This window comes from Gigantopelta aegis, chromosome 4, assembly GCF_016097555.1.
Source record: "Gigantopelta aegis isolate Gae_Host chromosome 4, Gae_host_genome, whole genome shotgun sequence".
NCBI classification, from domain to species: Eukaryota; Metazoa; Mollusca; class Gastropoda; order Neomphalida; family Peltospiridae; genus Gigantopelta; species Gigantopelta aegis.
This window is the reverse complement of record NC_054702.1, coordinates 5,292,517-5,318,562: the sequence shown is the minus strand read 5'-3', so window position 1 is coordinate 5,318,562 and position 26,046 is coordinate 5,292,517. Positions and strand designations below refer to the sequence as shown.

General features: G+C 37.2%; 2 protein-coding genes across 17 annotated transcripts in view; one reads left to right on the top strand and one right to left on the bottom strand.

Moving 5' to 3' along the window:
- Positions 1 to 26,046, bottom strand: part of LOC121372535 — a 54,130-nt gene that overhangs the window by 11,612 nt on the left and 16,472 nt on the right. Inside the window, exon 1 of one of the 8 annotated variants that reach the window (XM_041498908.1) lies at positions 16,725 to 16,741. The exons of 2 other annotated variants lie outside the window; for them this stretch is intronic. The gene's annotated coding sequence lies outside the window, so the exon portion shown is untranslated. Of the gene's footprint in view, positions 1 to 8,299; positions 8,318 to 12,588; positions 12,659 to 13,858; positions 13,876 to 16,724; positions 16,742 to 26,046 lie in introns of those variants that run through there. 5 more of the 8 variants (XM_041498910.1, XM_041498903.1, XM_041498911.1 and 2 more) reach the window with 5 other exon arrangements.
- Positions 16,763 to 26,046, top strand: part of LOC121372536 — a 28,182-nt gene continuing 18,898 nt past the window's right edge. For 4 of the 9 annotated variants that reach the window (XR_005957939.1, XR_005957940.1, XR_005957941.1 and 1 more), the window contains exons 1-2: positions 16,763 to 16,805; positions 17,069 to 17,205. The gene's annotated coding sequence lies outside the window, so the exon portion shown is untranslated. Of the gene's footprint in view, positions 16,806 to 17,068; positions 17,277 to 26,046 lie in introns of all 9 variants that reach the window. The other 5 variants (XR_005957942.1, XR_005957945.1, XR_005957946.1 and 2 more) reach the window with 4 other exon arrangements.

Here is a 26,046-nt window from a genome sequence, read left to right as displayed (position 1 = left end):
TAAGAGATCTTTTTTATGCACCTTCGCACAAATAGGATAACACATACCACGACCTTTGATATACCAGTCATGATGCACTGGCTGGAACGTGAAATAGCCCAATGGAAAACATAGATGGAGTCAGCGAGTGATATACAAAAAGTCCAATGCACTATTACTCAACTATAAGTTCTTGTTCAATGGAAAACATAGATGGAGTCAGCGAGTGATATACAAAAAGTCCAGTGCACTATTACTCAACTATAAGTTCTTGTTCAATGGAAAACATAGATGGAGTCAGCGAGTGATATACAAAAAGTCCAGTGCACTATTACTCAGCTATAAGTTCTTGTTCAATGGAAAACATAGATGGAGTCAGCGAGTGATATACAAAAAGTCCAGTGCACTATTACTCAACTATAAGTTCTTGTTCAATGGAAAACATAGATGGAGTCAGCGAGTGATATACAAAAAGTCCAATGCACTATTACTCAACTATAAGTTCTTGTTCAATGGAAAACATAGATGGAGTCAGCGAGTGATATACAAAAAGTCCAGTGCACTATTACTCAGCTATAAGTTCTTGTTCAATGGAAAACATAGATGGAGTCAGCGAGTGATATACAAAAAGTCCAGTGCACTATTACTCAACTATAAGTTCTTGTTCAATGGAAAACATAGATGGAGTCAGCGAGTGATATACAAAAAGTCCAGTGCACTATTACTCAGCTATAAGTTCTTGTTCAATGGAAAACATAGATGGAGTCAGCGAGTGATACACAAAAAGTCCAATGCACTATTACTCAACTATAAGTTCTTGTTCAATGGAAAACATAGATGGAGTCAGCGGGTGATACACAAAAAGTCCAATGCACTATTACTCAACTATAAGTTCTTGTTCAATGGAAAACATAGATGGAGTCAGCGGGTGATACACAAAAAGTCCAATGCACTATTACTCAACTATAAGTTCTTGTTCAATGGAAAACATAGATGGAGTCAGCGAGTGATACACAAAAAGTCCAGTGCACTATTACTCAACTATAAGTTCTTGTTCAATGGAAAACATAGATGGAGTCAGCGAGTGATATACAAAAAGTCCAGTGCACTATTACTCAGCTATAAGTTCTTGTTCAATGGAAAACATAGATGGAGTCAGCGAGTGATACACAAAAAGTCCAATGCACTATTACTCAACTATAAGTTCTTGTTCAATGGAAAACATAGATGGAGTCAGCGGGTGATACACAAAAAGTCCAATGCACTATTACTCAACTATAAGTTCTTGTTCAATGGAAAACATAGATGGAGTCAGCGGGTGATACACAAAAAGTCCAATGCACTATTACTCAACTATAAGTTCTTGTTCAATGGAAAACATAGATGGAGTCAGCGAGTGATATTCAAAAAGTCCAATGCACTATTACTCAACTATAAGTTCTTGTTCAATGGAAAACATAGATGGAGTCAGCGAGTGATATTCAAAAAGTCCAATGCACTATTACTCAACTATAAGTTCTTGTTCAATAGAAAACATAGATGGAGTCAGCGAGTGATACACAAAAAGTCCAGTGCACTATTACTCAACTATAAGTTCTTGTTCAATGGAAAACATAGATGGAGTCAGCGAGTGATACACAAAAAGTCAGGGCCTGTAATCAAATTATAACATTATCATTGCACGTGCTAGACACCGAATAAAGAATGTGCTGTAGCATCGTTAGGTTCTATGTGTGACACAATCAAAATAATCAATCCACATAAGAATAAAGAATGTGCTGTAGCATCGTTAGGTTCTATGTGTGACACAATCAAAATAATCAATCCACATAAGAATAAAGAATGTGTTGTAGCATCGTTAGGTTCTATGTGTGACACAATCAAAATAATCAATCCACATAAGAATAAAGAATGTGCTGTAGCATCGTTAGTTCTATGTGTGACACAATCAAAATAATCAATCCACATAAGAATAAAGAATGTGTTGTAGCATCGTTAAGTTCTATGTGTGACACAATCAAAATAATCAATCCACATAAGAATAAAGAATGTGCTGTAGCATCGTTAGGTTCTATGTGTGACACAATCAAAATAATCAATCCACATAATAATAACATTTGTTTTGGTCAAATAAAGGTCAGAACGTTATAATAGCGTCTGATTCACTTTAAATGGGGGCACAAATTACCAGACATGTCTAGATTTTATGCAAATTGTGCTTATAACAAATGCTCGATTTGATTATCTGAGACATGCCGAGCATACATTCAATCAATATTCCTAATAAAGCATAATTACCAAAGTAGCGCTTGTTTATAGATACATTTTATTTTGCCAAAAATATACATTGTGTAGGCATACATACATATTTATAAATAAACTAATATAATGTGCACGTTGCAAGGAATAGTAAGTAGCAGCGGATTATATCAAAGAAAGTCGATAATAAATGGGTAATACATGCACCTACAACAATGACGACGATGACAATAATGACGACGACGACGAAGAAAAAGAAGAGGATGATAAAACTGTGATCACAAAGTAATATTTTCTTGTTATAAAAAGAAGACAAAACACGAAAGTTCTATTATAAAAAGAAAAGAAAAAAAGATAAAAAAGGGAAAACAAAGAGGTTATCTGATCTGCAATCTAGAAAACAAATGACTGTCCGTTTTGCAAAGTATTGTTGTTGTTTCTTTCAAAATCAACCAACTCTAGGCCTTTCTAATGTTGCAAGGCCTCCTAAGTGTTACCTAGACAGGATGATAACACAACGTATCCCACCCTCACTTCTCCCATGCCCAGGTATCAAAGCTATGCATTAAATATAAAGGCGGGTAAACGAATTAACAAGAATACCTTTTTGTTTTTTAACCTTGGTGAACTTTCTTTACATTTCACATCCCGTTAAGCCGAATCATCCAGCTGTATGAATCGGAGACGGCACTAAGCGCCCACAGAGTGTAATTCTCAGTAAGATCAACATCTATGTCTTGTTATGTACAGCCCATACGAGGAGCACTAGCTTGTATCTCGGTTTGTATCTGTATAAACGGTATAAAGCTCTCTGATATCGGTAACAGTGGTCTGAGGGAGAGCATTGTAAATCTCCTTTCATCGAGTTGACACTCGAATCTGCGTATAGAATACTCGACAACAAGGCAATAAAGAACCAACATATCCTTACGAGATTGCAATATGACAGATGCATCGAGTAGGTACAAACTGACGTAACTGTAGGGCCGTACCCTCGGGGGGGGGGGGGGCAGAGGGCAGTTGTCCCCCTGAGAATCTCACTTTTGTTTACTCCAGAAAATAGCATACACATCTCAGGGTTTAATTTGTATAGCGTTTCATTTGTTTATAAAAAGTAGTGCCCCCCCCCCCCCCCCGGATTTTGATCAGGGTACGGCCCTGAACTGATGTTACGTCATGTCAGATAACAGGGACTCAACGGTTTGAAATCTACATGATCTGCTCGATATAGTACACATTGACAGCCTTTTATTACACATATGAATCTGTTGAATCGCTACTCGAAGAGTTGGAAATCTGTAATAATCAGCCACTTACTGAAGTAAGAGAAATTGACTTCTTAAGACAGGTGTCTGTTTGACACTAGACTCGTTCTATATGTCAGATGAAAAGGAACAATAGTCAGGTAGCATCTATGGGTACTTGACTGTTAGACAAAAAGTTCGCTGTATTGGTTTAGACGAACATGAGTAATACTCAGGTAGCATATATGGGTAGATGCATGGTGATGTTTGACACAAGTCTTGCTGTGTTGTTATAGACGAAATTAAACAATAGCAACCCATGCAATTAAAAAAATGACCACGGAAAACATTTTGCCGTGAACAAATAGTGTCCATGACATTTTCCACGGCAATTTTAGCGTTAACCTGTTTGCAACTGCAGAAAGAAAGAAATGTTTTATTTAACGACGCAATCAGCACATTTTATTTACGGTTATATAGCATCAAACATATGGTTAAGGACCACACAGATAATGAGAGAGGAAACCCGCTGTCGCCACTTCATGGGCTACTCTTTTCGATTAGCAGCAAGGGATCTTTTATATGCACCATTACACAGACAGGGTAGTACATACCACGGCCTTTGATATACCAGTCGTGGTACACTGGCTGGAACGAGAAATAGCACAATGGACCCACGGACGGGGATCGATCCCAGTACGACCGCGCATCGAGCGAGCGCTGTACCACTGGGCTACGTCCCGCCCCTGCAACTCTGCCTGATTGTAAATCAATTTGAATGATAAGTTCGTTTGTTTTGTTTGCCAATTTGCTGTAAGATTCATTTATACCAGTGGCGGTATTTGTTGACTAAAAGTGACATAACAGTTAACACGAAAATAACACTTGCACGTTCAAGAACAATGGGGTTGCAAGGGGATGGCAATTTATCATATATAGCGTAGTCAGTCCGCCAGTTCAACCATTATATTTTAATTATATTACATCAAAGTGTCAGAATATATTTAATGCGATAGAGAATTAAAATAATGTTCTTTAATAACGGCATAATTTCTGTAAGGAAATTTGTCACCAAGACCGAATGCCCCCTTTCAACCCCAAGTAAATCGGCGCTTTTTTTTGTTTTGGATTAGGCCACTCGGCACCAGAAAAGGGTAGCATATTTTGATAAAATAAATGACGAAGAAATTTTGATTAAACTATCAGAAGTCTAGACTGGCAAGTAGTATTTTTAGGGGAGGGGTCGAGTCATGCGTCCCCGGAAATCACAGCAAATTTACGCTTTATAATGCAATGTATATAGGCCTAATTCATTTGCAGCAAACGAAATATTTAGTCAAACAGGCGTGTGTGCAGGAAATTGTGTAGAGGAAGTCTAAACTAGCAAGTGGTATTTTTAGGGGAGGGGTCGGGTCATGCGTCCCCGGAAATAAATTATAACACCCCTCCCTCCCCCACCCCCCATAATATAGCACGTGGGGAAAGGGACTGTTCTCATCGGAATATTACATATAGTCCGTCCCATCCTCCTACAAAATGTTTTTTTTTTTTTTTTTTTAAATAATTTCAGTTTGGTTTGACGTAAAAATAACAATAAATTTGTTTTGGAAATAACAAAAATATATTATTTTTGTGTGTAATTTAGAAAACAATCGGCTCAGATATATATAACTTTAGAAAATTCCATAGTATGAAAAAAATGCGTTTCCCGTTTGACGCACTATAAACATATTATGTTTCTATTATCTATTACAACTGTGTTACTGTCACACACAATTCATTAAAACTGTAGGTGTGTCTGTATGTTCAAATAACATTATGATAATTAATGTGAGGCGAGATTGCAGCTTTAAAAAGAAAATCCAAAACAATTACGGTGAGTGACAGCTCGCTAGATTTATCTTCCATATTTAACACATGGTCAATTATAACAAAACGCAATTTCAGCTACTTAATTTTTACCTGTATCATTCTTATTTTCAAAGCATAGGTGGGGACATTTATGATGCCAGGGGCTGGCATGCATAAATCTCAGCTGAAGATTCACATATAACTGTGGTCATCGGCCATGCTTGCTGTTACCGGAACGCGCCAGAACTGGAAAGCGGTTAAGGGACGTGACTCTGCCTAATTGTTCTAGCTAAGGTCTAATAGAGGCTATAGTCAGGTATCTATGAGTACATGAATGTTTTACACAAATGTAGATGAATTGTTTTAGACGAAAAGGAAGACTAGAATAGATAGTTTAGACATCCTCTCACAGCAGACATGAATATCTTTGTTTACAACAGACACTGTTCCTAGACGATTACACTTTCGTGTACTAACCGAGTCCGATATATAACTTCAATACATACAGAATAAATGCACCGATGTGGTACAGTCATAGCGACACATCCATACCAAGTGCAATCCGCTTTAACATTATACACGGTTGGGTTGTTGTTTTCTTGAGTGCTATACGATGGCACTTCGTAGCCATACAAAATTAATGTCTTTATGTATCAGCTTTGACGACAAATAGTTATGTCCATAAAACAAAAATACAACTTTCAAAATTCAATATGCAGCAAGGCTTTAGTTTATTTACATTCATCACACGATTTCTACAATGGTCTGTTTATGAAGGTAATAGATTTTGGAAATTACATAGATAATATGTTGACATATTGCAAACATGATACACAGTGATAACGTCCCAAACAACATACCTCAAGCACGTAGCAACGTAAATTAAACAACCTCATACTGTTCTACGATATAATTTAATGATAAACTTATTTACCTGTGTTTAACATAGAGGCAATAAACGAGTTACCAGTTATTATAAAAGTTTATGTCCCAAGTAAAATAATGTTTACTTGTCATGAACTTTAGCAAGTGAATGACGAATGAACAATACTTCACGTTCACAGACAATTAAAAAATAAACAAAAAATAAAACAAAGTTCTGTTAAAAACAAATCAGAATGAATTGTATTAAAATGAGAATTGGCAGTGAAGTGGTTGTGAATATTTCCAAAATCGTGATGCCGTCATATATAGTACCGGCAAAATCAACGGTTTGTAAGCGCTAAATCATCCAATAATATTGTACGTTACACAAAAACATGCTAATTTCTCAGTAAGAAATTATACTTTTTTATTTGCCCGGTTATTAGTGCGCGCTGGGGTAATAAAACCAACTGTGTGAAGAAAAAACATTTTAATATTCAATTACGAATGTCGTTTAACAGAGGTCAGGCTGTACTTCGATACAGCCTCTAAAAGTGGATGTTTTAAGTAAGCACTTGTTCCGGCGGGGATCGATAAAAACTAACTTATCACAGATCTCAGCATTTTAAGTTCGCTTTTATGATCTAACAGGTTTGTCGTGAATCGGAAGTCAGTCCTAGCGGACTGAAAACAAACATGGAATCAGTTAGTGTCTCCGTGACAACGAAATGACACAATGAATCAGTTGAACAGTCACAACGAAGAAACTGTCGACGGGACGCGCTGTTACGTCTTGCACTCTCCCTGGCATGAAGTAATAACGAAAATCAATATAACGTCATAACTGATTAAAACGACCGTCCCTCGCGTGTGATAGACATTACAACTGATATGCAACAAGGCTTGACTCGTGTGGTAATAATCCATAATCTGCCACCACCAACGTGGATCTCAAGACTTATTTTAACACCAATGGAAATTATCCAACACAACTGGACACTGTTATAATTAAATTACAGTAATATACTAAAGTACAAACTAAATGCGAATTTAAATTTAAGTTTCTTACGTCTTTAAAATTATGTTATAGTTTTTGTCTTGTGAACATTATCAGGCCCAATTTGACAGTCAATATACCAAATTAATTTTGATACGAAAAAAACAAATTAAACTATTTACCGAACTAATTTTAATAAAAAAAGATACTTACTAAAACATATTATCGCTTCTAGTTACTACAATAAAAACTATGCGATATAGCACATATGTGTAGTCACAGTGTAGGCCTAACTGTGTCGTGCGTTAAAAACATAAACTTAACAGTTTAGTGTTTTGTACCCAAACTATGTCAAGCTTTAGCATGGACTGTTTGATTGTAAATTAGGATTAAAGCATCCCCAGTAAAACAGAACCAACATCATCACCTCACCATGAAGAAAGACAAAATAGAAATAGAAACACGTTTAAAGGTTTGTTTTGTTTAACGGCACCACTAAAGCACATTGATGTATTAATCATCAGCTATTGGATGGCAAACTTTTGGCAATTCTCACATATAATCTTTGAGAGGAAACACGTTACATTTTTTCATTACTGACAAGGGATCTTTTATATACACCTCCCACAGACAGGATAGCATATACCATAGCATTTGATATACCAGTCGTAGTCCACTGGCTGGAACGATAAATAGTCCAATGGGCCCACCGACGGAAAAAGAAAAACATAATGAAACAAAAACACCCCGCACCTCCCCCCACTAAAAAAAGCGAAAGAAAAGAGAAAAAAAGAGCAGCAACAACAGAAACTCAAACAAAAACAAGCCAAAAAAACAAAACAAACAAACAACACCCACCCACAAAAAAACCAAGAAAAAAATAAATAAATTAAAAATCAGCCAAATTAAATAGAAACAAAATGCACCCCGCCACCATTTATAAGATTAAATTAATTTGGTATGACCCCCCCCCCCCCCCCCCCCCCCCAACAAGAACAATAGAGCTGAATAGCTTTGAAGACACAATTAATGTGTAAAGATATTGCGGTTTTTATGTGCACCCACATAGATTTAAACCAGAGACAAAACCATTTAATGTACGCACCCGATCAGGAGTGGAGACGTCAAAACGACAAATCCGATGAGACGAGGATACAACGAAGAAAATGCAATGTGCATGTTTTTTAAAACAATAGATACTCACGATATGTAGTCGAGAGAGTAACATCTAATAATGAGAGTCGCAGTACGCTAGACATACGGTTCTCTCCCGTCAACACGTGAACCGGGAGCAGTAAATATGGGGACGCCGTGTGTACCCAGTGTGTGATGCGGGTCGCCTCGTACTGCATCGTGTGATCAACCGGGGTGAAATATCCGTGATATACAACACCTCGTATCACACACCGTGTTGTCTTCTGTCAGCCGTCGATATCAACATTCCGGTGATTTCCATCACAGAATGTAAAATACACACCAAAAAAACATACACAAAAATATTTATTTTAAGAATTAGTGTGTGGGTCATATTTTCACAAACGTGTATTAAGGATTATATGGGATTTAAAGCAACAGGAATTTGGAAGATTTATTTAAATTGTACAACGTAATTGAAGCCGATTTTATGTGCGTTTTGTTTGATTTATTTCTTGTTTTGTTGCTCTTTGTCGTTTGTTTTATCTCCGATTCCCCTACATACTAGTTCTCGTCTGTGTGACCAGAACGAGGTTCTACATGAGATGTTCGCCTTTGACCTACAAATCAGAACGCGCAGGCAGTTGTCTTTCTTCAAAACTCCGGGTTCCAGTCTGATTCCAATCACATTTGCTGCAGCCACTCAACCGCCCATCATGCTATCGATATCCATACATGTGTACATCCAACCACCTACACTGCCACACATACACCAACCTACATACCGAACCAAATCCATCTCCCATCCATCCATCCTTCCATCCATCCATATTTCTATCCAGCCAACGGTTTGAATCGAACAGCCCGTAAAACAACAACACAAAATTCCCAACAGTCATTAAGATTTCAGTAAGATTTTCTAGTTTCAGCTTAAGTGTGTAACGATGAATAAATAGTTATTTTATTCAAAACGGAAGTCCTACAGAAGCAATTTAACTAGTATACAAATATATGACGACAAAATTTAATTCCTGTTTGAAAATTAAATAATTGAATAAATAAATGACACAATCTTTGTTTTACAAGATGATCATGACATTGACAATATTTTACATTTAGTTTTCTTGTAAAAACACTGGGTGGTCTAGTTTTACTTTTCGTCTTTTAGAAAGCACCATTTAACAGACTAGGTTTGTTTTTGTTTTATGTGTTTTGATCAGTTAATAATTGAACAAGGACTAACCACCAGGAAGCTGTCACAAATTGTTGTCATCACATTCAATCTATAATTCAACACAAACCAAACTAATTTCCGTAATGCATTATTTATGTGACCAGGGGACAAGCGTTATAATATGTATGTGTTTTATCCCCAAGCACCATCTCCAGACTGTTTTATACCCACATGTTTTATTAACATGTCTTAATCAAATCCTGCCAAGACGAGGATGACCAGACCGTACGAACCGCATACGTAGGTAGGAAAGTCCAGAGAGAGAGAGTGGTGAGAGAGAGAGAGAGAGAGAGTCCCGATTTCTGCTCCGAGAGATGGAAGAGAGAGAGAGAGAGAGATTCGGCGGGGGAGTGAGAGAGAGAGAGAGAGAGAGAGAGAGGGGGGGGGGGGGGGGAGGAGGAAGAGATACAATTATATTTGTACATGAACCCAATTGAGCATACACGTGTATATCTAAACTATCAGTTTTATGTATCATGTGTAACAGATTTTATTTATCAATTGCTGATAATTCATATATATATATATATTCTCCAAATATATATCGATACAAGTCGATATTAATCATAAAAATAGTGCAATCAGTAATTTATATTCCACATGTTTGTTTTGTTTAATGACACCACTAGAGCACACTGATGTATTAATCATCGTCTGTTGGATGTCAAATATTTGTTAATTTTGACCTATAGTCTTAGAGAAGAAACACGCTACGTTTTTTCATTAGTAGCAAGGGATCTTTTATATGCATTGGGCTATTTCTCGTTCCAGCCAGTGCACCACAACTGGTATTTCAAAGGTCGTGGTATGTACTACCCTGTCTGCAGAATGGTGCACATAAAAGATCCCTTGCTGCTAATCGAAAAGAGTAACCCATGAAGTGGCGACAGCGGGTTTTCTGTCTCAGTATTTGTGTGGTTCGTAACCATATGTCTGACGCCGTATAACCGTAAATAAAATGTGTTGAGTGCGTCGTTAAATAAAACATTTTTTTTTCTTTTATATGCACCATCCCACAGACAGGAGAGCACATATCACGGCCTTTGATATACCAGTCGTGGTGCACTGGCTGGAACGATTTCCATATATGAATCATACAGAAACATGAACAGTGTCAAGATAATAGCAGCAAGAAAAAAAAAATGTTACAATGTTCACAGGCAGCGTCTGAAAATAGGTTTTCTGATGACATAAGGTAGAAGGTTTAGCAACGAAAGTAGAACAATGTCGTTCAAACATCTCACTCATTATGTAGAGATAATAGATTGTCAGTGTCTTTTAATTAAGTAAATGTTAGGGTAAAATGGTTTAATTAGCGGTATTGTATATACTTAAGTTTTGTCAAGCATTGACATTTTATTACCAGAAAGTTAAAATGTGTTTTGCTTAACAGCACCACTAGAGCACATTGATTTATTAATCATCATCTGTTGGATATCAAACATTTATTAATTTTAATATATAGTCTTAGAGGAAACAAGCTACATTTTTACAGTAGTAGCAAGGGATCTTTTATATGGATCGAAGGTGCAATGGTCCGAAGGTTCAATAGTCCGAAGGTGCAATGGTCCGAAGGTTCAATAGTCCGAAGGTGCAATGGTCCGAAGGTTCAATAGTCCGAAGGTGCAATGGTACGAAGGTTCAATGGTCCGAAGGTTCAATAGTCCGAAGGTGCAATGGTCCGAAGGTTCAATAGTCCGAAGGTGCAATGGTCCGAAGGTTCAATAGTCCGAAGGTGCAATGGCCCGAAAGTTCAATGGTCCGAAAGTGCAATGGTCCGAAGGTTCAATAGTCCGAAGGTGCAATAGTCCGAAGTTCGGACCATTGCACCTTCGGACTACTGAACCTCCGGACTACTGAACCTAAGGTTAGGGTTAGGGTTAAGGTAAGGGTTAGACCTTCGGACCATTGAGCCTTCGGACCATTGAGCCTTCGGACTATGGAGCTGTAACCGACAAGGTAGCAGATACTACGGCCTTTGATATACCAGTCGTGGTGCATCAAGCGAATTTTATTACAAATGTTAATGCATCGTCAACAGTGGAGTTGCAAAGTTTGTATATCATTTCATGGACAATTTGTTTAATGTTTACCAATTACTATTCCGAGTCGGTAAGAACATACTATATCACGTAAAGCTCAAGTGCGTTCCATATAACTGATCTCTGACATTGCTTGCGTACACTGTTCGACACACGTCTGGCTATTAGTATAAAGCTAGTTTTATTTATGAACAGGGAGATACCAAGGTCACACTTCTCTCTGAAAAGGACTGTCACGAGTTGGTTGCCGTTGTTAAGATGTTGCCGACTAACTGACACGTTTTAACGACTATGATTATATATTAGATATAGTAGTGTACATACTATAACACTGGCTGTATATTAACCGTGTTTCCAATAGTCCAAATGTTTGTACTAGGCATAACTTCACTTCATTCTATAATATAGGCTATATTTTTTTCGAGCTACTTAAAAACATTAGGACGACCAAAACACATTGAATATACAGACACTGATATTCTAAACAGGGAATTATATTTAGTAATAGTATGTCATTTTTGTCGTTAAATTGTTTTATTAGTCGGAAACATCTTACAATGATAGTAAACTTAGGATAATCTCATTTAAGTGTTATTATCACAAACTGACAATGCAGTTTACACACACTACCCGGGGGTTCTTTATAGTAACACGAGGTGATTACTAATTACTGACATCGATTAACACATTTTTTTTTTTAAATTCACACTGAATTGACATTCTAATTCAATCTGCATATAACGTGAATTGGTTAATGAAATCAGCATTAACGTGTGGAACATGTTTGAGATTCACTAATAGCCTTTTTACATATTAATAATGCTACTTCTCGCTAGTTACTAGCACAGGCATCCCCAAACAATGGCATTGGATATATTATACTTACGTTACATAACACAGAGTAGCCTATATCTAACTATAGTATATGTATTAGGAGTTTCCGTTTGGGGTTACCTGTGGTTACTAGTGGTTGGACTTACTTACTTTTAAAATTTTACCATTCAATCTGTTTCGAAGTAAAATGCGTGTTCTTCTAAATAGTATGACGTTAATGTTGTTTATAAACGTTTGTGTGACGTCATTACACCGATTTCTTTCTGACTAACCACTAACAAAGAAATCACCATCCTACAGTCCTGACAGACAGCCCTGACAGCCGAGGTGTGTGGCCAAGACAGCGTGCATGGAAATTAATTTGATATAGGGATGAAAATAAATATAATCAATCTATTGAATGTCGTATTGCCAATACAGGGCCGTAGCTAGGATTTTTTGTTTGGGGGGGGGGGGGGGGGGCAACTGAGTAGTTAATAGTCTAAAACTCCTTAAACAGTTAAGAAGTGAATTTTCTTTAAGTTTCTATACTGCTTTCCGGATTTTTTCGGGGGGTGGGGGAGGCAAGTGCCCCCTTGCCCCCCCCCCCCCCGCTAGCTATGGCCCTGCAATAAACTGTTATGTTAGTGAACGTAGGCCGAAATGTTCACCGTTTCCCTAGCTCGAGTCACCTCCAGCCCTTCCTCTTATTGATATTGATATGTAGGGGAAGGCTAGAGGTAGCTCGTGTCACGTTCAACCCTCCCCTTATTGATATTTATTTGTAGGGGAAGGCTAGAGGAAAGTCTATGTATTGTTTTGGCAAAACTCGACAACCAAATGGTTGCAAGCTACTCTGTCTAAAATACACATTCCCCCTCTAAATCTGATGCCACAGAGCTTTAGTTTGATTATTCTGAGTCTAGGGTCTCCACGAGTACTCGAGTACTCGGGCACGGGTCGAGTCTAGCAAGACTCGAGTCCGTTCACAGGACTCGAGTACCCGTACAAGGTGGAATCAACTATAATACACTGGACAATGTAGGACAATAATTTCAGGATTAGATAATCAACGATATAAGTGACACAATAATTATAAGATCATGCGCTAGTTTCTTTTTTTAAACCGGCCGTCCATCCATCATAACACTAAATATATCAACCGGTTTCTAAATGCAATACAATGACATGATTTGGCATCCATGTTCAGCCCTGGAATTAAAATGCATAATTCTATTTAACTTTATTCTTTAATCTCATCATCATCTAGTGTAAGTTTCGGGTACTCGGGTCCGGGTCGAGTCTGACCCTCGAGTACTCGAGTCCAATATGTTGGACTCGTGGAGGCCCTACTCGAGTCCAGTCATGACATTAAACTTACATGCTGTTAACCAGTACCAACGCTAATCGAAGAAACCCGACGCCCCTATGCAAAACGAACCTGCGCTGTACGTTCTTGAGGTGACGTATAGCAGTGTACCCACGTGACACGCCGTGCGCGCTTTCTTGCAGTAGCTGTATCCATGGTATCATACATACTATAATGAAATTTAAATTATAGTTTCTAATGCACATATTTGTTACCTACTAAATTAATTGGAGGTAAAATCAAATGGCAATGGGCCCACCGACGAGGATTGATACTAGACCAACCGCGCATCAGGCGAGTCAAACCAAAGTTCAGTTATATTTTAATACAGTTTTTCATAATAATTCGACTGCATGATATTCACGATATTTGCGATTTTAACTATAACGAATTATTTGAATGGATCCTACAGTTGTTCATTGTAAGTAATTATTTCATTTGATCCATTAATTTGGTTCATATCTGTTGTGTTTATATACGTCACGTATACACTTGTATACAAATGTTACATATCGTAAAAAAAAGAAAATGCATTTAATAAGTGTTGCATTTGTCAGTTTTTGTAATGATAAATTTTACTTGTAGAATACAGGAAAAAGCAGTAAAGAACACAAGTTTTCAAATTTCTCGGGACAACATGTCTCCGAATCCCCAAGAAAATCTCAATCAGTCAGCCCCTCCCCAAATGTTCACTTACTTTCGCTATGCCTACATATGATTGACCATGCCTATGCTTTAATATTAAATGACAACATGTCTTGCCCCCCCCCCCCCCCCCCGGGAAAAATCCCTGCCGAAACCCATTGGGCAGGGGGTTGGTGGTCGCAAACATATTAGCGGCCTAGGGCGCCAAATACTCAAATACGTCCCTGAGAAGACGTCGTCGTGAGTCTGGTAGAAATTCCCGGAATACTTGGATACGACAATGGATTCAAAGGAGACAATGCCAGATTAACTATTCGACTCGGCTATCTCATCAAATGGACGTAGAATCATTCAACACTAGACCGGTCTCGGTGGCGTAGTCGTTAGGCCATCGGTCTACAGGCTGGTAGGTACTGGGTTCGGATCCCAGTCGAGGCATGGGATTTTTAATCCAGATACTGACTCCAAACCCTGAGTGATTGCTCCGCAAGGCTCAATGGGTAGGTGTAAACCACTTGCACCGACCAGTGATCCATAACTGGTTCAACAAAGGCCATGGTTTGTGCTATCCTACCTGTGGGAAGCGCAAATAAAAGATCCCTTGTTGTTAATCGGAAAGAGTAGCCCATGTAGTGGCGACAGCGGGTTTCCTCTCAAAATTTGTGTGGTCCTTAACCATATGTCTGACGCCATATAACCGTAAATAAAATGTGTTGAGTGCGTCGTTAAATAAAACATTTCTTTCTTTTTTTCATTCAACACTATTTTACATATGGTGAAGCCCAAAATTCGGAAACAAGATAGGCCTACCATTATGCAACAGATTATGAACGTCTTTCAGCAAATTTGAGATTTATGGCCACATGTATTAATTTGTTGGCTTTAATTTTTTGTTTGTTTAGTATACACGGTTACTTAAAATCTGTTATTACCCCAGCGGTCACTCATAACAGGAAAATATTTTCCATATTTTCTCAGTGAGAAATATTCTGCATTGGTCTAACGAACAATACTATTGGACAATTTGACACTCACAAACCAATGACCTTGTCGGTACTAAATATGACGTCATCACGATTTGGCAAACACACAAAATGACGTCAAGTAGTTTAAAGAGTTTGCGTTTACGGCTCTCTATTTTTCAATCTAATTAAAATTAGCTCCACTACTACATGTGGATCTAACACCAGCCAGTTGGAGCTCATGTCCACCAATCAAAACCTTACTTGCAGAATCCTGCCAGTGATTTAAAAATAATTTGAAAACATTCCGAATTATCGTGAGGGTATACAACATGCTTCGTGTGAATTACGAATGCCTTAAAACATGTTTTATTTTATAAATAATTTGTAATGTAAAACTGAAGACTGATTTAGTTTAGTTTTTTTTTATAAATAAATAACTAATTTTTAATGTAAAATTGAAGACTGATAACCCTCCCCGTACGTATTGGTATGGTTCGCTGTACTGCGGCCACTAAAATAGACTCGCCCGATATTTTTAGAATTTGTATGCTCCCAAATAATGTTATAAAAGGCGAAGTGTGATTGGTCAATATTTAAATTATTATTTACAGACGAAATGTTACCTGGACATTGGGGACTACGCAGTGTTGTTAGCAATCCGATTAAAATTAGTTCTACTGGTCTAAATAAGGCATTCGTAATTCACATGAAACATATCGTATACCCTCAGGATAATTCGGAATGTTTTCAAATTATTTTTTAATCACTGGCAGGATTCTGCAAGTAAGGTTTTGATTGGTGGACATGAGCTCCAACTGGCTGTGTTTGATCCACATGTAATAGTGGAGCTAATTTTAATTACATTGTCTATTTTTGGTGTTAAATTTATAATAAAATGTCATTTTAATGCAGTTCCTTATAGATTTTGTAGCAGAATAAAGAACACTTTTGGGTTTTTAAAATTATTTATGAACGTGATTAAATTACAAAGTTATAGCAATTCGCAAAAAAGTGCGCAAAGTGGTTTACATCGTTTCTATACAGGTTGGCCTTTCGTGCATGTGCGTCGAAAATAAAGGCTTCTAAAGAAAAAGTAGCTGAGGTAATAAATAGAATAACAAACTCGGTACCAGTTATTATCAAATTTATGTCCCTCGTGAAATAATTTTCATTTGTCACTCGCTAAAGCTCGTGACAACTGAAAATTATTTCACTCGGGACATAAATTTGATAATAACTGGTAACTCGTTTATTATCCTCTATATATTCCCCGAAATATGGTCAATTGTTTTGTTACATAATAACGTCCACAAGATTAGTACACTCACCGACCGACTTTCTTGACGTCATCAATGATTTGACGTCATATGATTGTTGGGGTAAGTTTATGTACCTGTTTGGATAGCTTGGTGAGTTTTTCTTTTTCGTGGTTTTCTCTCCTTGAAGTGTGTATGCGTGCATGCGTGCGTGCGTGTGTGCGTGTGTGTGTGTGAAACTATCGAACTCATGTCTACATTTTAAACTGACTATGCTTATTAAAGAGTATTTTCTGATACATGATTGAATTGTAATTAATGTTATACCATAGTGCATGAGACATCCCTTAATAACTGAAATATCCTATCAGGGATTTACACAAAGTTAGGCACTGTATGCTATTTATATATTATAGGCGTCAATACTGGAATCGACTCTGTGACACTCAATGGAGAGGTATCGTGGTTAAGCCATCAGACATAAGGCTGGTAGGTACTGGGTTCGAAGCCCGATACCGGCTCCCACCCAGAGCGAGTTTTAACGACTCAATTGGTAGGTGTAAGACCACTAAATCCTCTTCACTCACACTAACCACTAGCTAGGAGCGTCGGAAGTAATTAAAAGTTGGTAGTCTACGGCTATGAATGAAGGAACTGTTTTATTTAACGACGCACTCAACACATTTTATTTACGGTTATATGGCGTCAGACATGGTTAAGGAGCACACAGATATTGAGAGAGGAAACCCGTTGTCGCCACTTCAAGGGCTACTCTTTTCGATTAGCAGCAAGGGATCTTTTATATGCACCATCCCACAGACAAGATAGTACATACCACGGCCTTTGTTAGACCAGTTGTGTAGCACTGGCTGGAACGAGAAATAGCCTAATGGATCACTGACGGGGATCGATCCTAGACCGACCGCGCATCAAGCGAACGCTTTACCACTGGGATACGTCTCGCCCGTACGGCCACGAAAGCAATGTATATGATGAGACACTATGTGAGCGCCATCACTGTTACGATTCCACAACGGCTCAAAATGTCTGGTCACTTTTCCTCTATCGATTGAATGGACATCACCATCAGACCAGTGGTACACGTTTACCTTTTTACCGGTATATTGTAAGATGTTTCCGGCTTTAGATGAACTAAAATAAATATGTCAATGTTTGGGTCCAGAAAAAATATGAAAAAAAAGTTTATTGTTTATTGGTTATTGATAAAATTTCGACTTTCGAATACTTTTTTGTTAGCTTATGCAGACAAATTACTTCTTTTTTTTCATTTTAAATAGAAGTCATAAACGAATCATCTGTTAACAAATCTGACCGTTTTACCATGAACGAAAATCAAAGTTAAAAGTGGATTTTAATTAATGCCACCACTAGAGCACGTTAATTTATTAATCATTCTCTATCGAATATCAAATATTGGATAATCCTGACATAGTCTTTAAAAATGCCCGCTATATAACAGACCTGTGGGAACTCAAGGACGGAAATGTATGGGTTGATTTTACCTACTCTGTAACGTTACAAATATGGGTGCCCCCACCCACCGAGGTTGTGTCCCGCCACTCCAGATAAGATTCCTACGGTAAACGATCTTTTATGCGCACATTTTCGACATTTGGTCAACATGAACCGTCCTGAACATTTATCACCATGTATTTCCATCATTCTGTCGTGGTGAATTTTATTTGCAGAATGCAAGAAATTGCATTACTAGTTTTCAAAATTATCTGGGAAAGGATTCTCCGAATCTTTCTAGAGCTGACGTAAACTCGCTACCAAAAGAGTCATTGAGCTATTTCAGCTTTTTTTTCTTAAGTAGGCCTACATATTAATTTATACCTGTGACGTCACACTATTGTTCTAGGTGTAGATTATTTTTCAAGACTCAACACCCGCGAAACAATGCAATTTGAACTTTCTATGCATTCAGGTCAGGGATTTGAACCTACTAATGACAGAACGTATTAATTGTAAACAAGTACAACGCTTTAGCCAACGAGGCCAAACAACTTCATCGTCAAATAAATATGTAATTTAAGACATATAAACCTGATACTAGTGATAACAATATATTCTAACGGAACACAGCGACGACTGTCGGAAACTAAATCGGAAATAAGAATTACACGTTTAGCACGTGCATCACACTTGATACTAGCCAGCCACTGCTGGAGATTTCCTGACCAAATCGTTCAGTTTAAAGTAAAGTTTGTTTTATTTAACGACGTCGCTAGAGCACATTGATTTTTTTATCTTATCATCGGCTATTGGACGTCAAACATATGGTCATTCCGTTCAGTTTAGGTCCGAAAGGATCCTATCGTTTTGAGGTTATTAGTTTTGTAAATGTTCTTTGCCATTTTAACCAATATTTTCATTATAAAAGATAAAATAGAAGTTAATTTAGCAATCACGTAATTTGTTTTAATAAATAATGGTTTAAGTTGGAGATTCCTGAAAAATAATTAACTTTGTAGATTCGCCGATTTCTGAAGATTTATTTTTTAATGATTTTAAAAAGACAGGAATTTAGTCAGTTTACACGATATATGCATATTACAGTTTCAATATTCTTAAGTTATATAAGTAAAGATTGTGTATGGGATCCATTCGTTTGCAGATAAATATAAAACTAACGAAATATGTTATTTGTAACTGCGATATAGAATTTTTAATATGGAATACCAATTAATCATATTGCACTGGTTATTTTATATTATTCTCATATTAGAGTCGGTTGTTTACATTTTTGAAGTTTATTCCTTTTTATTTTTGTTACATTTTCGGAATTATTTTTAAATTATCTGTCCTATAGATAGATAGATATTCTTTATTTCCGCCATAAAATGAAGATTATTAAATAGTTTACAAATACAATAGGCCTAGCAAATAGGCAGGACATAATACAGCATCAAAATAACTAAAGGTAAAAATACAAAAACATTTACTAATCAATACTAAATAACTTCATGTAACTTTACTATTAGTGTTGAAGAAGAATGTTCCACTTTCGTGGTGTATAGCTAACCAGTAGCATTACACTTTCCCACATATCGTAATCTAGAGACAATTGGCAATCTACAGGCAAACCGCCAAGTAAAAATAACAAAAACAAATCTTCATCTTCCCATAACTTCACAAATAATTCAACATTAAGCAAGTCACATACCTTGTTAAACAGAACATCTCTTTTTTTTAAGTTTAAAACTACATTCCCTGGAATATTTTTATTATTTAATCATAGAGAACAGAAAATCCAATTACGTTTGGTGCATATATGACGCCGCACTCCGCATTGGTTTCACTACGCTGGCTTATCCAGGTCAAAAACAAAGCCATGATTTTGAAAGTGGAACACTTTTGACGGGCTCGTACCGATCTCAGTTTTTATTGGCTTATCACAAGTATAGAATTCCCCAACAAGAGATCACGTGAGATTTCGCAATTTTTGAAAAGATTTAACTGTCTTGATTGAGGGGTCGTCTCATATCTCCAAAACATATTTATATCCATAGAGGTATGGTGCAAAGCCTTTCCAGGGGTCGGTGAGTGGGGGATTTGCCTTGAAATTTTGACAGTGACCAGCTGTTGGCATACGCGTTACACGTAAGGGGGTGTTACTAATTACGTAACGCTCTAGGGGTAGAGGAAGAGGGTACTGTGTTCGATTTACGTAACATTTTTCAAGACTATATGTTATTTTATTCATTACTTAGATTTAAAAAGGTGTTTTTTTAGAAATGCGCGATCAGTCTAGGATCGACCCCCATCGGCGGGTATACAAAAAGACCTTGGTATGTGATATCCTGTCTGTGGGATGGTACATATAAACAATCTTTTGCTAAAAAAAATGTAGCGGGTTTCCAAGGCGCGTGTGCAGGGATTTCAGCGGGGTTGGGGTTATAGACTGTGATAAGCGAAGTTTATATGGGGCCAATGCTTCCCCCCAAAATACATTTCAATTTTTTTAAGCTTGGGCAAGTAAGGGTTTCGACCTCCAATACCCTCCCCCAGCACATGCACCCGATTCCTCTCTAAGATTATATGTCAAAATTACCAAATGTTAGACATCCAACAGCAGATGGAAGGAAGGATAGGATATGTTTTATTTAACGACGCACTCAACACATTTTATTTACGGTTGTATGGGGTCGGGTGATTATTAAATCAATATGCTTTATCTTTGATGTCGTTAAACCCCCCCCCCCCAACTTTACCCTTTCCAAACGAAATAATATTTATTTGAATTTTTCGATTTTAGCACGTAAAATTAAGAAGTGAAAACGTTCATTGTCTACTTTAGTATATTTTATTTTAAAAATATATACATGATTAATGTGTTACTAGTATACAAACTAAACTTTGATAGTTCTACTAACACTTTATAAAATACCAATTCTGAAATAGGAAGGTACGACTGTCGATAATACGTTGTCAAGATCAAACCGGTTTTAACTAAAGACTCTAGTACCGTATCCTCAACCGAACGTTCTTCGTACAGCGCAAGATTTCTCTTTTAATTTTTTGAGACGGACCCTACAATTTGAAATCGACAAACGCACGTGTTAACTGAAACTGACAACAGGCTGTCGTTTGTGCTTTGCCGAACTATGGCGGCACAGGCGACGAATCAAGCGTATACGTTTGACGATATCCGTTCATAGCGAACACACACGACTTTTTTAAAAATGCATTTGAGCTTGTATTTCACATTTGTACATGATGTTATAAAATGGTAACCAGAGAATGTAACTTTAATTTGACAAGACATAAACACATGTTTAACTATATATCAGCTGTTAAAAAAAAAAACCCCAACCACACAAACAAGAAAACATTCAATATTTAATTTTAATTTAAAATGAATACACAGAACAACTAAACCGTACATTCTTTTTACTAAACCTTATTACAAAACCAGACGTAGCCCAGTGGTACAGCGTTCGCTCGCTGTGCGGTCGGTCTGGGATCGATCCCCGTCGGTGGGCCTATTGGGCTATTTCTCGTTCCAGCCAGTGCACCACAACTGGTATATCAAAGGCTATGGCGTGTACTAACCTGTCTGTCGAATGGTGCATATAAAATATCCCTTGCTGCTAATCGAAGAGAGGAACCCACACTATGTATAATTGATTCACAAGATTATTGGAACGCAGCATTAATACCGTACCGAATATGGAGAGAATTTGCCATGTTATCACGTGGTATCTGGAGGGGATTTCCCTATTTTAAAAATCAACATTGATAAGCCAGTGAAAATTAATCTGGGCTGTGATGTCACCATAGGGGCCTACCCCCACATGGGGAGAGAGAGTGGCGCCGAGGAGTGACACCATGTTAAGTGAATGGAAAGAAAGTGTTTTTCAATTCCTAGTTCTACATCTACTTAGAGAATTGATTTACGTTACAATTAGTTTATTCTGTCTCTTACTGGTTTGTTCTGTCTCTTAATGGTTTGTTCTGTTCTCATTTTACTGGTTTGTTCTATCTCATTACTGGTTTGTTCTGTCTCATTACTAATTTGTTCTGTCTCATTACTGATTTGTTCTGTCTCTTACTGGTCTGTTCTGTTCACATTACTGGTTTGTTCTGTTCTCATTACTGGTTTGTTCTGTTCTCATTACTGATTTGTTGTTCTCATTACTGGGTTTTTCTGTTCTCATTACTGGTTTGTTCTGTCTCTTACTGGTTTGTTCTGTTCACATTACTTGTCTCATTACTGGTTTGTTCTGTCTCTTACTGGTTTGTTCTGTTCACATTACTGGTTGTTCGATTCTCATTACTAGTTTGTTCTGTCTCTTACTGGTTTGTTCTGTTGACATTACTGGTTTGTTCTGTTCTCATTACTGGTTTGTTCTGTCTCATTACTAATCTGTTCTGTCTCATTACTGGTTTGTTCTGTTCACATTACTGGTTTGTTCTGTTCACTTTACTGGTTTATTCTGTTCACATTACTGGTTTGTTCTGTTCTCATTACTGGTTTGTTCTGTCACATTACTGATTTGTTCTATCTCTTACTGGTTTATTCTGTCTCGTTACTGGTTTGTTCTGTTCACATTACTGGTTTGTTCTGTCTCTTACTGGTTTGTTCTCTCTCATTACTGGTTTGTTCTGTTCTCATTACTAATTTGTTCTGTCTCATTACTGGTTTGTTCTGCCTCATTACTGGTTTGTTCTGTTCACATTACTGGTTTATTCTGTCTCATTACTGGTTTGTTCTGTCACATTACTGGTTTGTTCTGTTCTCATTACTGGTTTGTTCTGTCTCTTACTGGTTTGTTCTGTCTTATTACTGTTTTTTCTGGTTTGTTCTGTCTGTTACTGGTTTGTTCTGTCTCATTACTGGTTTGTTCTGTCACATTACTGGTTTGTTCTGTCTTATTACTGGTTTGTTCTGGTTTGTTCTGTCTGTTACTGGTTTGTTCGGTCTCATTACTGGTTTGTTCTGTCTCTTACTGGTTTGTTCTGTCTCTTACTGGTTTGTTCTGTCTCATTACTGGTTTGTTCTGTCTCTTACTGGTTTGTTTTGTCTCATTACTGGTTTTGTCTGTTCTCATTACTGGTTTGGTCTGTTCTCATTACTAATTTGTTCTCTCTCATTACTGGTTTGTTCCGTCTCATTACTGGTTTGTTCTGTTCAAATTACTGGTTTGTTCTGTTCTCATTACTGGTTTGTTCTATTCACATCACTTGTTTGTTCTGTTATCATTACTTGTTTGTTCTATTCTCATTACTAATCTGTTCTGTATCATTACTGGTTTGTTCTGTTGACATTATTGGTTTGTTCCGTTCACTTTACTGGTTTGTTCTGTTCACATTACTGGTTTGTTCTGTTCTCATTACTGGTTTGTTCTGTCTCATTACTAATCTGTTCTGTCTCATTACTGGTTTGTTCTGTTCACATTACTGGTTTGTTCTGTCTCATTACTGGTTTGTTCTGTCACATTACTGGTTTGTTCTGTCTCTTACTGGTTTATTCTGTCTCGTTACTGGTTTGTTCTGTTCTCATTACTGGTTTGTTCTCTCTCTTACTGGTTTGTTCTCTCTCATTATTCGTTTGTTCTGTTCTCATTACTAATTTGTTCTGTCTCATTACTGTTTTCTTCTGTTCACAATACTGGTTTGTTCTGTTCACATTACTGGTTTGTTCTGTCTCCTTACTGGTTTGTTCTGTTCACATTACTGGTTTGTTCTGTCTCTTACTGGTTTGTTCTGTCTCCTTACTGGTTTGTTCTGTTCACATTACTGGTTTGTTCTGTCTCTTACTGGTTTGTTCTGTCTCATACTGGTTTGTTCTGTTCACATTACTGGCTTGTTCTGTCTCTTACTGGTTTGTTCTGTCTCATTACTGGTTTGTTCTGTTCTCATTACTAATTTGTTCTGTCTCATTACTGGTTTGTTCTGCCTCATTACTGGTTTGTTCTGTTCACATTACTGGTTTATTCTGTCTCATTACTGGTTTGTTCTGTCACATTACTGGTTTGTTCTGTTCTCATTACTGGTTTTTTCTGTCTCTTACTGGTTTGTTCTGTCTTATTACTGTTTTTTTCTGGTTTGTTCTGTCTGTTACTGGTTTGTTCTGTCTCATTACTGGTTTGTTCTGTCACATTACTGGTTTGTTCTGTCTTCATTACTGGTTTGTTCTGGTTTGTTCTGTCTGTTACTGGTTTGTTCTGGTCTCATTACTGGTTTGTTCTGTCTCTTACTGGTTTGTTCTGTCTCTTACTGGTTTGTTCTGTCTCATTACTGGTTTGTTCTGTCTCATTACTGGTTTGTTTTGTCTCATTACTGGTTTGTTCTGTTCTCATTACTGGTTTGTTCTGTCTCATTACTGGTTTGTTCTGTCTCATTACTGGTTTGTTCTGTCTCATTACTGGTTTGTTCTGTTCAAATTACTGGTTTGTTCTGTTCTCATTACTGGTTTGTTCTCTCTCTATTCTCATTACTTGTTTGTTCTGTTCTCATTACTAATTTGTTCTGTCTCATTACTGTTTTCTTCTGTTCACAATACTGGTTTGTTCTGTTCACATTACTGGTTTGTTCTGTCTCCTTACTGGTTTGTTCTGTTCACATTACTGGTTTGTTCTGTCTCTTACTGGTTTGTTCTGTCTCCTTACTGGTTTGTTCTGTTCACATTACTGGTTTGTTCTGTCTCTTACTGGTTTGTTCTGTCTCATACTGGTTTGTTCTGTTCACATTACTGGCTTGTTCTGTCTGTTACTGGTTTGTTCTGTCTCATTACTGGTTTGTTCTGTTCTCATTACTAATTTGTTCTGTCTCATTACTGGTTTGTTCTGCCTCATTACTGGTTTGTTCTGTTCACATTACTGGTTTATTCTGTCTCATTACTGGTTTGTTCTGTCACATTACTGGTTTGTTCTGTTCTCATTACTGGTTTGTTCTGTCTCTTACTGGTTTGTTCTGTCTTATTACTGTTTTTTTCTGGTTTGTTCTGTCTGTTACTGGTTTGTTCTGTCTCATTACTGGTTTGTTCTGTTCTGTCTTATTACTGGTTTGTTCTGGTTTGTTCTGTCTGTTACTGGTTTGTTCGGTCTCATTACTGGTTTGTTCTGTCTCTTACTGGTTTGTTCTGGTTTGTTCTGTCTCTTACTGGTTTGTTCTGTCTCATTACTGGTTTGTTCTGTCTCTTACTGGTTTGTTTTGTCTCATTACTGGTTTTGTCTGTTCTCATTACTGGTTTGGTCTGTTCTCATTACTAATTTGTTCTCTCTCATTACTGGTTTGTTCCGTCTCATTACTGGTTTGTTCTGTTCAAATTACTGGTTTGTTCTGTTCTCATTACTGGTTTGTTCTATTCACATCACTTGTTTGTTCTGTTATCATTACTTGTTTGTTCTATTCTCATTACTAATCTGTTCTGTATCATTACTGGTTTGTTCTGTTCACATTATTGGTTTGTTCCGTTCACTTTACTGGTTTGTTCTGTTCACATTACTGGTTTGTTCTGTTCTCATTACTGGTTTGTTCTGTCTCATTACTAATCTGTTCTGTCTCATTACTGGTTTGTTCTGTTCACATTACTGGTTTGTTCTGTCTCATTACTGGTTTGTTCTGTCACATTACTGGTTTGTTCTGTCTCTTACTGGTTTATTCTGTCTCGTTACTGGTTTGTTCTGTTCTCATTACTGGTTTGTTCCCTCTCTTACTGGTTTGTTCTCTCTCATTATTCGTTTGTTCTGTTCTCATTACTAATTTGTTCTGTCTCATTACTGTTTTCTTCTGTTCACAATACTGGTTTGTTCTGTTCACATTACTGGTTTGTTCTGTCTCCTTACTGGTTTGTTCTGTTCACATTACTGGTTTGTTCTGTCTCTTACTGGTTTGTTCTGTCTCCTTACTGGTTTGTTCTGTTCAC